The sequence below is a fragment of the Corapipo altera genome, unplaced genomic scaffold, assembly GCF_003945725.1.
Source record: "Corapipo altera isolate COAL_440 unplaced genomic scaffold, ASM394572v1 0, whole genome shotgun sequence".
Lineage (NCBI taxonomy): Eukaryota > Metazoa > Chordata > Aves > Passeriformes > Pipridae > Corapipo > Corapipo altera.
This window is the reverse complement of record NW_020884872.1, coordinates 75,574,120-75,587,594: the sequence shown is the minus strand read 5'-3', so window position 1 is coordinate 75,587,594 and position 13,475 is coordinate 75,574,120. Positions and strand designations below refer to the sequence as shown.

The 13,475-nt window shown below is 39.2% G+C and overlaps 1 protein-coding gene across 2 annotated transcripts in view; it reads right to left on the bottom strand.

Moving 5' to 3' along the window:
* The window catches only part of ALKBH8 (alkB homolog 8, tRNA methyltransferase), a 46,295-nt gene that overhangs the window by 16,262 nt on the left and 16,558 nt on the right, over positions 1 to 13,475 (bottom strand). The gene's annotated exons all lie outside the window — the stretch shown is intronic.

Below are 13,475 nucleotides of genomic sequence, written 5' to 3'. Positions count from 1 at the left end.
ATAATGAGGTAACGCTTTCAGCTTTATTCCAATCTCACAGCCCAGATGGCAGTGGTACATTTTGCTTTTGCTTGGGCTAGGAATGTTATCCTTTTACATTTCCCAAATGAGAGAAACTCTTGCTGTGGAAAATAAGGAGCAGGTCATTTAAGCAAGCCAAACAAGTTACAGAAGACTTTCACAGAAATAAAAGTGGTCAAAAACTATTCAAGTCAGCAGTTCCCGGTACACTGGAGAATTAGCACCATGAAAGTGCTGCCACCTGATTTGTAACCTACTAAGTATGCAATTTAAAAGCAGACTTACTACAGTATGCCAGATTGAAACAAATTGAGCAGTTCTGCTTCTGCATGCAGATGCATTTAACAAAGAGAAAACAGTGGTGCAACGATCAGTCATTCAGCACAAAAACACAGCAAGACAGAGACTGAATAACCAAGACTTTTAAACACTACAAATTGCCACTTACAACAATTACTATTTAATGTTGTGCACACTGAAGCAAATGACAAGGGCATTTACATTTTTAAGAAAAAAATTATTTATGCTGTAGTACCACTCACATAGAGTGACACAGCTTCTCCTATTGGGCTATCTAAACTTAAGGCAAGAAGTGACAAGGATGAGAAACAGCAGGGTTGAAAGGGGTGGAGAGATATGGGGGAAGAAGAATAAAGCACAACTATAAGCTCTGATTATGAAACACTTCAATAGCTACAAAATAGATGAATGGCAGCCACTTGGTACTGTACCCCTTCCCTTGCACTTTGCAATTTCTAGGTAACGTCAAAGAAGCATGGAGTGAAAAAGGAGAAAACACAGTGGCTTTACAAATCTGATGGGGAGGCTGTCCTATAAAGCATGAGCAGCACCAACTTTCTGTAAAAAGATGTAGCTGTTTGGCAAAGCAACTAAACCAGAAGATAACTAATCAGGACCAACAGACAAGGAAAGGAAAAGCATGGAAAGAAAAGAAATGGGGAGTGAAGTGGTAGGATGAAATGGGTGAGATGATAGTTTGTCTTTTGCCTCTCTGGCTCACTGCTGCTGGGGACAGGTGTGAGGGGACAAGATAGTATGGCAAAATAAACTGAACACAAGCATGTCCGGATTCCTTCCTGGAGGCTCCGCTACCCCACTGTCCATCTTTCTGGGTCAGTAGTAGCTACAAAGCTTGGTTTTTGCAGAGCTTTTTACCCATGAGTCAATGAAGAGACCTGTACCGAGTCCCCTACACTTCCAGTTCCCATCTCCCTTCAGGGCCCAAAAGAGGACCTTGTTCCCTTTCACTTCCACATGCCAGGCTCCATATGAAGTAGTGGGAAATAGTACCTCCAGCTCCCTGCTTCTGTGCATCTCCAATTCCTTTCCCCCCATCAACTGTATGGCCCCAGAGTCTCTTCACAGAAGATGCTCCACAAACCCTGTACTGTTAACAACTGTGCATCCAAACCAACAGAGGTTCAGAGTGCTCTGTAATAGATAACACATCGGGAATGACAGGCCACAAAACTATCCCTGGTAACTGGATTTTCAGGCAGCAGTGGCAGGAAAATAGAGAAGAGTATGTTCTCCTGGCTGAATTTCAGCTACTCTAAGCCAACAAGAAATATGTGAAACAAAATTTATGATGCTGCAGAATTTGAGGCTGAAAACAGGAGATTATCTCTGTAACATCTGGCAAGTCTAATCCTCACTAGCACAGGATCCCACCTCTGTTCCTGCTCCCTACTTTTCTGTACTGTACTGTAATCTCACATTGTGTGGCTGCTTCCCATGACATGGGAAGGAAAATATAAATAAAGGACTAATTTACTTGCAAATGGGCAACAACATTAAGTAATTAGCAGTAATTAGAAGAGCCAAAAATCCAAATCCAAAACTGACTTTTGCTTATGAAGCAGACTGAGGTCTTCAGCTAGAATATATTACAGTTTTGCACTTTTTCTATTAACAATAAATTTGACATTGCAATTGAGACAGAGAATCAAATTTAGGGGACCTACTGTGAACCTCTGAAGAAAATCAGTGCAATTCCTATGCTTCACTCCTTTATTTAGATTAACTGTACCTGAATGCTTAAAAAAAACAAGCAAGAGTACTTCCTCTACCCTTTGTTTACAGCACAGGAAAGGACATTTCACCCAGAAGGGTTTTTGAAGAACTCCGTTCTTATCTCTGACAATTCTGTTACTGACTGAAGTAGATAACATTCCCACAGTCCTATATGTGTCTTTATTCTGGCAGAACATTCTGAATTGTCATGGTCAAACACACATGCACATAGAAGATTAACGTATTTGGTCCTCTTTTTAATTTACTAAGGACGTACAATCAATAAAGCAACTCTGCTGCTGCTGAATCAATTTGCTTCATGATAGCTTTCCTCCACAGGAGCCGTTTCCAATTACTATTTTAGTTCTTACCTATTTTCTTTTTTCTCTTAGATAGCAGAGTCAATAAGGATCAAATTTCCAGCTAGCCCATGGTGCATCATCCAAGGATTATATTCAAAAAATATAAATAGTGGATGCTTTGATCTTATACAAGTTTTACCATTTTTCTTTGTGCTATCAAAAAAGTGTGCCTCTAAATATAGCAAAAAAGTTTAAAAGAAAAAAACCAGTTAATAATAATATCTACTTGTGGTTTTAAATAACTTGTCACACTGTCAGGTTATTTAAGAGAGGGTGTTCATAACAAGGAAGCATGCAAAGCAGTAAACAGCCTTCAAGGATGGCTAAACATCAAAGCAAAGGGACGTCCACATCACGAGCATTGTTCCTGTGGCATAAAATACTGCAAAAAGCAAAAAACAGAAAATAATCCAGTATAAAAGAAAAAGGGAATAAAGGAGCTTTTTCTTAACTCCTTAGGGAATAAGAAATGTGCACCACTTTCAGTGCAGTGGTGCTGTACTTCATGAAAGAGCAGGAGGATGAAGGTCAATGACTGATCTATCAAATAAGTAAAGATTCAAAGGCAAAACAGAAATAATGCAATAGGGCTATAAGGACAATGTTAATAAGGATTTCATTGCTACAGTGAGGAATGACAATTGTTTTTCTAAGTTTTGTCTCTGATGCAATTTGTATTTGATGTTAATAGACTACTTTAGACAAAACATATTCTAAAGCTAAAAAAAGTACAATGTGGAATGCTTCTCAAGTCTCTGACATTATTTACTGAATTTTCAGAGAGCAAAGACAGATTATCAGCCTACATAACAGTTTCCCACATGTAAAACAGATGAAAAAGAATGTCTACTTCAAAGACAGCTGAGAGGTTTAAAGCCCACACATGGAGCTTGAACAACACAATGGGGCTCTATGTAGAGACAAGAGCCTGCTGGTTTACACAGGACCAAGGCAATCAATTGGTAACACACAGCGCCTATCACTGCAAAAACCATGCTAAATTCCAAAATTTGGAATTCAGAAAACGCTGCATTTTAAAAGGAAAGAGGAGGGGATTATCTTTCCTGAATAATCTACATCATAGTAATTTTACCTTGCTCTGGCCATACTTCAGAAAATCAGTGCAACACTGACAATCGTGAAGATGAAATATTTCAGTAGTGCCTACCTCAAAAATCTCTCAACACATGTGCAGGCCTCCCCCATATTAGATTTATGCCAAAGCATACTATCTCTTGCTAAGCCTGCTTATCTTCTTAGGCACTATGGTGATGTTAGTCAGATGCTTAATATACTTATTTTAGGTTTTCTTTCTTCAAAAATTGTATTCAGTTTTCCATCTGTGTAATGCATTACTATCTTCCTGAATTTTTTAAGTTATTTTAAGTTATCTATGCATTTTTTCCTCTTAATTGAAGTCTAGCACATGAGAGTTTAAAAAATATTTCAATATATGGACAGTACTTCACTCTTTTATATCTGAGGTCTCACCTTGTTACGATTTTCTTGATAAGCCCAAGGAGTAGAGTGCATCCACTGAACAGTATGCCAGTATCTCTCCTAGTTATTACATATGCCATCAACTCCATGACACAAATTCCATTACTGTCTGGCCTCTGTTTACAAGATTCAGGTAATGCACAAAAAGAGAAAAAACTATTGCAATTTTCAATCTAAGCCCTGTTGGATGGAGGAGCTTACAATCCTCTGCAGGCCTTGTCACAGCCAGCTGGAATACATACCACTCCCCCTTTATACCCAGGGATTCATCTCTTGAGGTCCCCCAACTCCAAGTGACCAGTCACGTCACTAGTTGGATGCCAGCTCCTTGTGGTGGAGCTCTGCCCAGCCTTGGCAGAGGCTGGGATGCTGGTGGTACTTCTGCCACTGTCACACCAACTTTTAATCGCTGCTGATCCCACTCCAAGATGTCTCACAGCTGCTACAAATTTTTATGCTTCACACATATGTCTTCTCAAGCTGACTCCTTGTTTCAAAAGTCTCTGCATAAGTCCAGGGTTACTGTTTAGTCTTGATGATTGAACAGACAGACTAAAAGAACACAACAAGCCTAATCCATTAAAGACAACCCATCAAATATGTTGGTTCCTACTACCTCTAAAATTATCAAGTTTCTTTTGTATGTCAGGATGTTACCTGTGGTCTTTTGCATCTTCCCAGATCACTACCTGTGTTAAAACTCAAAGTTGAATATAAGACTTATACATAAAAGAGTTTCAATCCCTACACTAAAAGGCAATAGTTGCATTACCACTGCTTCCCTCTCTCTGCCATGAAAGGTATAAATCTCTCCTTTCTGGAAAATGCTATCCAACCCAAGCATAGGACCTTGATGTCCTTTTGGGAATCCAGAGACAAAGACCCAGACAAGTTCTCAACAAGATCCAATTTATTCAATTTTGCTCATGTTTCATCTTCATCCTTTAATAAATTGTCTCCCTAGCTCTTAGTTTAAACTCTTTTAGGACACAGAAAGCAAGAGGCTAACGCTGTTAGTCTTCATTTAATTTCTTTTCTTGAGTCAGCCTCCTCTGCAATATTTTCCATTCTTTCAGTCTTCTCTCACATCCATGGGAGCTACTACATACAAGGAATTGCATCCACCTGTAACAGGGTAGAATATGTCCCAAATACATCATCAAATCATTCATCTTCTTTTCCAAAGGAAAGAAAATTTCCAACATTTTGTATCACTTACTCTCTAATGGAGCACAGTTGAATAGAAGAGCACTCTTACACATCCTGACTCTAGTGGCCTCCAGAGAACTCAATCTGTTCCAAGATGTAATGCCCACTGACAAGAAAGCAGTTCTGTGTCCTCAAATACATCTCCTCAGACTTGCACTTACTGTATTATTCTATGTCCTGAAAACAAATGATCCTTACTTACATGTTTAATGTTGTACCAAACGTCTACCGAGAAACTCCAGAAAAAGTCCTTACAACGCAGACACAGCTGTTCTGTACTAAGTGCAACTTTATATGCAAATATTTAGAGGATTCTGGTATGCACATCTGTCTATGTGGTGCTGTGACATATCTGCAATTCTTTCACACATTAAAAACAAGTTCTCAAGATATTTTCGATCTAAGTAGAAAAGGAAACCCTTCAGCATTCAAAAAGCACATCTCACATTTTTAAACCATCGATTGTTTACAAAAATCTGTGGAAACACACAAAATTTTCACATTACTGAAGTTGCAAATACATGTAAGCAGGACTCCCTTCAACCTTAATTTTAGTTCCATGCCACACTACCTGTACATTTATCATCCTGTCATCATCCATTATACCCTTTAATTGCCAGTTTTCTACAACAGCAGTGGTGTAAGGAACTGTGAATAGAGCCTCCACGTAACACAAACCAAAACTGATACAGCACAAACCAGGCTGTGGCTGACTAATATTGCCAAACATGAATAAAACAGGAGACCAATCTACAGGAAAATACTTACATTCAGAGTATAGACTCATACTATGTACCAGTGTGGCACAGCCACAGCAGCTGTTGAATAACGGCCCAAGTCCTTGCAAGTTCAGGGTGTTCCAAGGCATGGGTAAAACATGTTGCATGTTCATCATCCTACACAGTGGAAAACCATCTTCCCTCACTCTCTACAGATGTTGGAGTTGTTCATCAAACCTTGCTCTCCTTTGCAGGTCTCAGCTTTCTGCTTGCAGTGCTGTAGTACAAGAGTTCAAACTAACTTTAAGTCATAGGGTGGGAATAGTCAAATCAGTTCAAGATTAAGATATCTACATCTGGACTTAGATTTTAAAACAACCCATTAGGGAAGTGAAACCTGTGAAACAAGACAACAGATGTGTAGTTCAGCATGAGCTGAATGATCCTGTAGGATGGATTGACTCAAACCCCATTGACTACAGAGGAACTCAGGCTTGCAGTGCACATGTACACACTACTTGTAAACACTAAAATTTCAGTGTCTTAATCCTGAATTGAATACCATTGACAACAAGTTATTAAATAAGGCACCCAAGTATGGATTCAGCAGATGTCTCAACTCTGTTTAAAACAGTTCTGCCTTAATTAAAACCTCTTCCTGCACTATTACCACTAAAATCTTGCCCCCTACATACTGAGAAAGTAGTATGGAAACAGCATGGTGCTCAATACCTGTAATTCAAAGGGATAAAATTATGATTTTAAGCACTCAATCTAAGTTTTAAACAAAGGTCAACGAGCTCTTCTCATAACTGCACCATACAGCTGTCCCAGAGCTCATTACAGTAACAGAGAACTGCCAGGATACAAGACATGCAAACTGTGCCTTCCCAAAATAATTCTTGCATCATACCTCATAAGAGCTGACAAGACAAGGTTTTTAATCTATTGCTATAGAAACTACCATATGGCCTGTTTCTTAATCCTCTACATCTTCACTGTAAAAGAGAAATCTACTGAGGAATGAAGATCTGGGCATGAATTTACAGAAATGGCTTTAATACACTAAGCAAACTCGGTTTTTAACAGTCAAAAGCATATAACTACACCAAAACTAAACAAAGCCCAAAGAATGAACAAAAGCCATCTTCTTAGTTAATGAAGGGTCATAAGATAATTCAAAACACTGCATGACACAAAAAGACTTTTAAAATCATTTGAAGAAAACAGTTTTACCAATTCACACAATTGCTATGCTTCACCCCTAAGAATTGCCACACATCTGACATAGATATATTATTTTAAAGCATGGAAAACAATCATAAAGGAAAAACACATTCTGAAGTTTGGATAGGCAGTATTTCAATGCTGCTGATTTTCATCACAAACTATCATTCTCTCTCCATCTGCTTCATTAGCACAATGAGTGTCTTCACATAATGCAGCCTGAAGTTATACAAAAGGGCTCGACCAGGGCCTCAACATCTGGCCCTGAATTTACAATGGATTGCAGGAACGCGCACTGCAGAGAGATGCAGGCGGTAACAGGAAGAGAAGGAGGAACAAGAGCACCTCACAAGGAACTGTGAAGTGTCCAGCTTTCATTGCTTCCCACTGCACCATCAGCCTTGATTCCTTCCAACCATTCTTCTGCTGCCCCAGCAAGCAGACCAGAGCTTCACCTGCATTGTCCTTGCCCTGCACCAAGAGGTTTCCTCCCAACTTGCTTCTCTGCTAAGAGCACAACTCTCCCACTGCCTGGAACCAGAATCTTTCTGTCAAGTATCACAGGTTTAACAGCTCTTTAACTGCACACTTTAACTGCTCAAAATTGCCAATGCCTCAGTGAAAATTTCCAGAGACAACTCCACTGAAACAAGAGCTCTGTGGAGAAACTCCTCACAAAACACAGCTAGTAAGAGAAACAGAAACAGAACATCACATTATGCAAAATACTCAGATTTGTAAAGATAGTATAAAGGCAGACAAGACTTCAAACCTCATTTACTACGCTTATTAGTATTATAAAGTCCAGTTCAAAGCCAAGTGAAACCACAGCAGGAGCTTAACAAGTTAAGTTTGTTTCTTTGCTTATAGGCTACTTGTGATTATTATTATTGACTGACTACTTGTCATTTATACATGAAATTTGCCATGGTCTTAAAATAGGGTTCCTATGACAATAGAGATGACATCACTGGCTAATGAAATTAGATTTCCTTATTGAATTCCAGAACTGAAGTACAGCTGAAATGCAACAGCTAAAGATAACTTTTTAATGTTCCACTTCAGCCTGTTTGCTGCTAATTTGTGGCAGACACCAGAACTCCATTCCGTGCAGCAAGTACTGATCTTCTAAAAATAACAAGGGGAACAGAAATAAATTCCACTGATAAACCTCTTGAAGAAATTAAAAATTCTTTAAAAAATTAAAAAATTAGTAACTACTCAAACAACACCACAGGGCTTTCTATAAAAAAATTGAACTCTATTTCAAGAATGACAATCCAAAACCTGACTCAAGAATCATTTCAGCTGTAAAAATACCAACTGAAATGTAAATTTAAATGCTCTGTTAGTTTTCGTAGAATGGCTTGGTTTGAAAGGGACCTTCAAGTGCATCTAGTTCTAATCCCCCTGCCTTGGGCAGGGGCACCTTTCACTAGATCAGGTTGCTTAAAGCCACATCCAGACTGGCCTTGAACACTTCTAGGAATGGGGCATTCACAACTTCCAGTGTCTCACCAGTAAAGAAATTCTTCCTAATATCTTACCTAAATCTACCCTCTTTCAGAATCAAACCGTTACCCCTCATCCTGTCACTACACTCCCCGATAAGGAGTCCCCCTCCAGCTTTCTTGTAGGCCACCTTTTAGTACTGGAAAACTCCCCAGAGCACCTCTTCTCTTCTTCTAGGTTGAACAATCCCAACTTTCGCAGCCTGTTTTCATAGCAGAGGTGCTTCAGCTCTCCAATCATTTTCATGACCCTTCTCTAGACTCAATCCAATAGATCCCTGTCCTGCTTATGCTGGCAGCCCCAGAGCTGGGTGCAGCGCCCCAGGTAGAATCCCATGAGAGCAGAGTAGAGGGGGAGAATCACCTCCCTAGGCCTGCTGCCCACACTGCTTTTGATGGTCTTTGATTCTTCCTTTCTTTTCTATTACAATAACTGTATTTTTTTCACAGAAATAAATAGAAACTTTATATTTAAACAGTTATTCATCTCATCACCACAGAAAAATAGTTCATGAAGGGTACATGGGACGAATGAAGTGGAAAAGAAAAAAGAAAAGGTTTTAGTTTAAAACAAGAAGTATTGTATACCATAATATAATGTTTTTCCAAGATTTTTATCTATCTTTTTCCTACTACATGAAAACCAATTAGAAATATGTAGCAATAGCTATGCAATAGCAAGACACTTTTTAGAGAGTATATTTGCCTCCACTGAAAAATTCAATATCTGTATTTGTGTGTCACAGTAAAGCCTTAACAGTGAGACGTCTGAGAATTGGAAATGAAATGATGCTGCCTCAGCATACAAAATAAGCACACTACAGAAACAGCAAATAGCCTGGAGACAACAGGTTCTGTTAAAACCAAACCAAGTTGGCAAAGGAATTATGCAGGAGTTTTCCTTCATTATTTAGCAGTTGTGACCTCAGTCAGAAAATCATAAGCCCTACTGCAGACTTCAAACATTTTTGAAAGTATTTCGTTCACAGTAGGATTTTTGTGTGATTGTGAGAAAACTAACTGGAACTATATGATGTTTTTCCTAGCCTGTCTATGTATTTTTCCATGTGATATTGACTGGATTTAATCTCCAAATTCCTCCTAACTGCAGGTCTTTTTATCTCTGTTTCCACATTCATTTTGGATGCACTGCCCAGAGGAGTTTAGGAGACAAAGAAAACAGTCTTCCCACAATGCTTTCTCAAAACTAATGAGTCAAACAAAACACAGGACTCTAAAGAGAGCAACCAACTGACTGGGAAGAAAGCAAAGTGGTATGAACCAGGAGGAGCTGCAGCTCTGCCTTCCCTTTCAGTAGCCAAAATAATGAACCACGTGCAGGAAACAAAACCACTACAGAGAATGAAGTAAGGCAACTTCCCACTCTAGCAAACCCAAGAGAAATACCTCAGCAAGTCACAGCATATTCTGCAGATCAGACATACCACAGCAATCAAACTACAGGGCACCTTCCTTCCTCAGCACTGAACTAGGACTCTAGTCAATCTAGGACTCGCTAGGCTTTGCATAGTGGGGAACAGCTTTATGGAAAGGCACAGGAGATGATAACTTTCTTCTGTGGAGGGGAAGGAAGGCTGGTATAAATCCAATGAAAGTGAGACAGGAGACAAATCTCTACAGAGCTACTTGCCCAGTATCGGTCTGGTAGTAAATGCCCGAACTCAGAGAAAGAGACACCTGGAAACTATAGCGTCTCACCAATATGAAAGGGGAGAAAATAAAGCCCATTTTTACATATAAAACTTTAAAATACAGGCCCTTTCATAGCTTAGCTTTGATTTTGTTCTTCCCAAGTACCTGAGGAAGTAGTGGAGAAAGTAAGACCTCCACGTGCTGTCTTGTTTATTAAGAAATTACGGCCACACAGCTTCTAGAGAAATAATGCTACTATCATTGTTCTGGGGGCAATTCTGACCAAATGCTCTTCTTGTAGCATCTCAATGCAAATCGAGATTGGTTAGCAGATTCCTACAGCACTTGAGAAACAAATGCTTATCGGCATTACTTGCACACAACAGGTGCCTTGCTCGTTACCTTTGGCTAAAACAATCTATAAACAACCAAGGAGGCAATATTTTATTGCAGGACAGATTCCCTCTGAATAGCGTACAGGAAAGCTGGGCTTTCAGGATCCTTCCAAAGGTTAAAATAACTCATCAGGTGGAAAATATCAGCAGGATGTGTTGATATCTGCGAACAGAATACTGTAGGCAAATGGGAAAGAGATATCCAGCACAGAAATAAAAACTCAGAACAGCATGTTTGCTGAATATTCTCCTTTCCCAAAAGGGGCAGTAAGACTGTTATAAATATTCCCATGAAGGGTTGCAGGCTTTGTTGTTCATCTCAGAGGGGATAATTCAACATTCAATTACATCAACAGAAGGTTCTCCCTTGATTTGGATGGGTCTTGTATCTCATCCAAGCTCAGTGACAGTACATCATGGTATGACATGGACAGAAACAAACACATAGAATATATATATATATCTATACAGATCAAATGCAAACAGGAGAAACAGATTTATGAAGCCTGATGCGTTTAACTTTTGGTGGTCAGGCTATCTTTCACATGGAGAAGGTCTTCACTAGTTTTCAAAAATAAAATACCACTTGAAATGTAACAAACCAACTAAACTTGGTATACAATTATAAATATAGTCCCTTTGGATTTTGAGCTAAATGATACAGAAACCACTACAAGTCACTATTCTGCAAGAACTGATGAAATTCATGACTGTAAGAAGGGTACAACTCAAGAAACGTGTCTTACAGATCTGAAAAGCACACTACTGAGCTTTAGGAATCCTGCCAGACTCACCTGAACAAACTTTTAAACTCAGCATCGGGTTGCAGTGATTAAAATTAGTGTCTTCCATTTGGGTTAGGAGACATTTTGCTTCTGCCAATATAATCCCTTTTTAAATAGTCATCAATTTCACCTACCACAATCATCCTGCTAGCATAGACAGAGAAAAAACTTTGGTATAGCCACTACCAGAGTAATTCCTTAAATAGGTAGGATGCTTTCTGCCTTCCCTTAAAAGAAAAATAAAGCGATACATACGTAAACTGCAAATTAAACTGAATCAGCAACTAATCAAGATCAGCAAAATAAGAGCTGGACCACAAAATTAGCACAGCAATATCCACTGTCTGCCTACCTTGTTAAAGCTCATACAAGACACAAAACAAGTGCTAACTGTCAAAGGCTGAGTATAGTCTAGACTTTCCAAAGGTTTCTCATAAAATCTCTCGAGCAGTTCTTACAGAAACAGCTGCTGCTATGCCAGCTACAGGTTTCTGTTTGTTAACCGAGACAGACTGGAAATAGATCAACCGATAAGAAGTGAAAGTGCCAGAAAAAGGGTCAGTTAGCAGACTGAGAGATGAGTACAGCAGCACACCTCATTCTCTCACTTCTGGAACAACTGTATTCAAAAGTTGCTTAAAAGGTTTTGTGGGGTTTTTCTTTGTAGCATTGCTCTGCTTTCAAGGCTTAGGAGAGCTACAGCTTTTCTTTATAGATCAAGGCACATGAGATATTCAGGCTAAGCTATGATGAATGTGCTCAGATGAACAGAAGTTAGGTAGAGGTCAAGGATGATCCAGTGTTTAACACTGAGCCACAAATCCGACTTAAAATCCTAAAGCTTTCCCTTTGCAGACATTAGGTCAAGGCCTAGTCAGAGCATCACAGCAATTCTCAGTGTTTACACCAGCCTTCTGACAGCCCAAGGCTCAGGGACAGGAAGAAGAGCAAGGCACTCAAGGAAAAGCGGAAACTAAGGAGCCCTGGGGCTTCCACATCAGGGCTGGATCTAAGGAAAATGGGACAGAACAATATAGACCATAGTGTCATGCCCTTCAAGCAAACTGTGACAATGCTTTGCTCTCTGCCATGTTGCCCTGGGTGTCCCATGGCAGTCTTGGACAGAACAAGCAGAACTGATGAGGGACTGCAGGTAGCTGTTGGTTGGGGTTGAAACCTGCAGCAAGGAAGGGAAAATTCTTTCATGGGTTGGATATGTTCATAGCACTACTTAGCTCATTATAGAAATACTGCCTCTGTATTTCTAAAATTTTAATGTATCAAGGCTTACATGACAGCATGTAATACGGCAAATTAGGAAAAGTGGAAAACCAGAAATCTCAACATTGATCAAGCTCCTGCTGTAAACCTGCAAAAGATAATTTGCCACACGTTTTAAAACTAGGATTTTTTTCAGACAGCTACAAACTTGGCCAGGCTTCTAAGACAAAACACTGTACAATTACATATCTTTAGAGACACCAAATGGAGGCACTGAAAATAACACCTAACCGAAATAAAAAATTCTCAACAGAAAGGACTGATCCCTGTTTTGCAGTACTTTGTTCAAATTCACAGACACAGGATGTGGTTTGCCATTAAGCTTAATAAAAGATTGCTCAACTAAATTTACACCTCTGCCTTTCCTTTTCTGCCAGGACAAGTTTTGAATAAAAGAAAGTTGCATTCAATAACACAGCACTGAAATTGATATTCATTAATATTTTCAGTGTATTGGCTCCTATAAAGGAAGGGTGAATGCGGTGATTTATAAAATATCATTACAATCCTGCAGCACATTCTAGAAGCCTCACTTTATTCTGCAGTTTCCTAGGAGATGCCAAAGAAATGGGTCACAAACAGAAGTGATTAGAGTGAGATCTCCCACTTTTCCTAAAGTATTATGGGACAAGACAAATCACATCTCACTGCTTTGCCCTCAAACTATTTAGTAGGTTTTATAAGCTAGCCATAAGTACAAAGTAATAATGTGATTTTTCTCCTTTGAATCATGTTTAATCTGTCTTGTAAACTACTCAAAACACAATGTATTGCACCA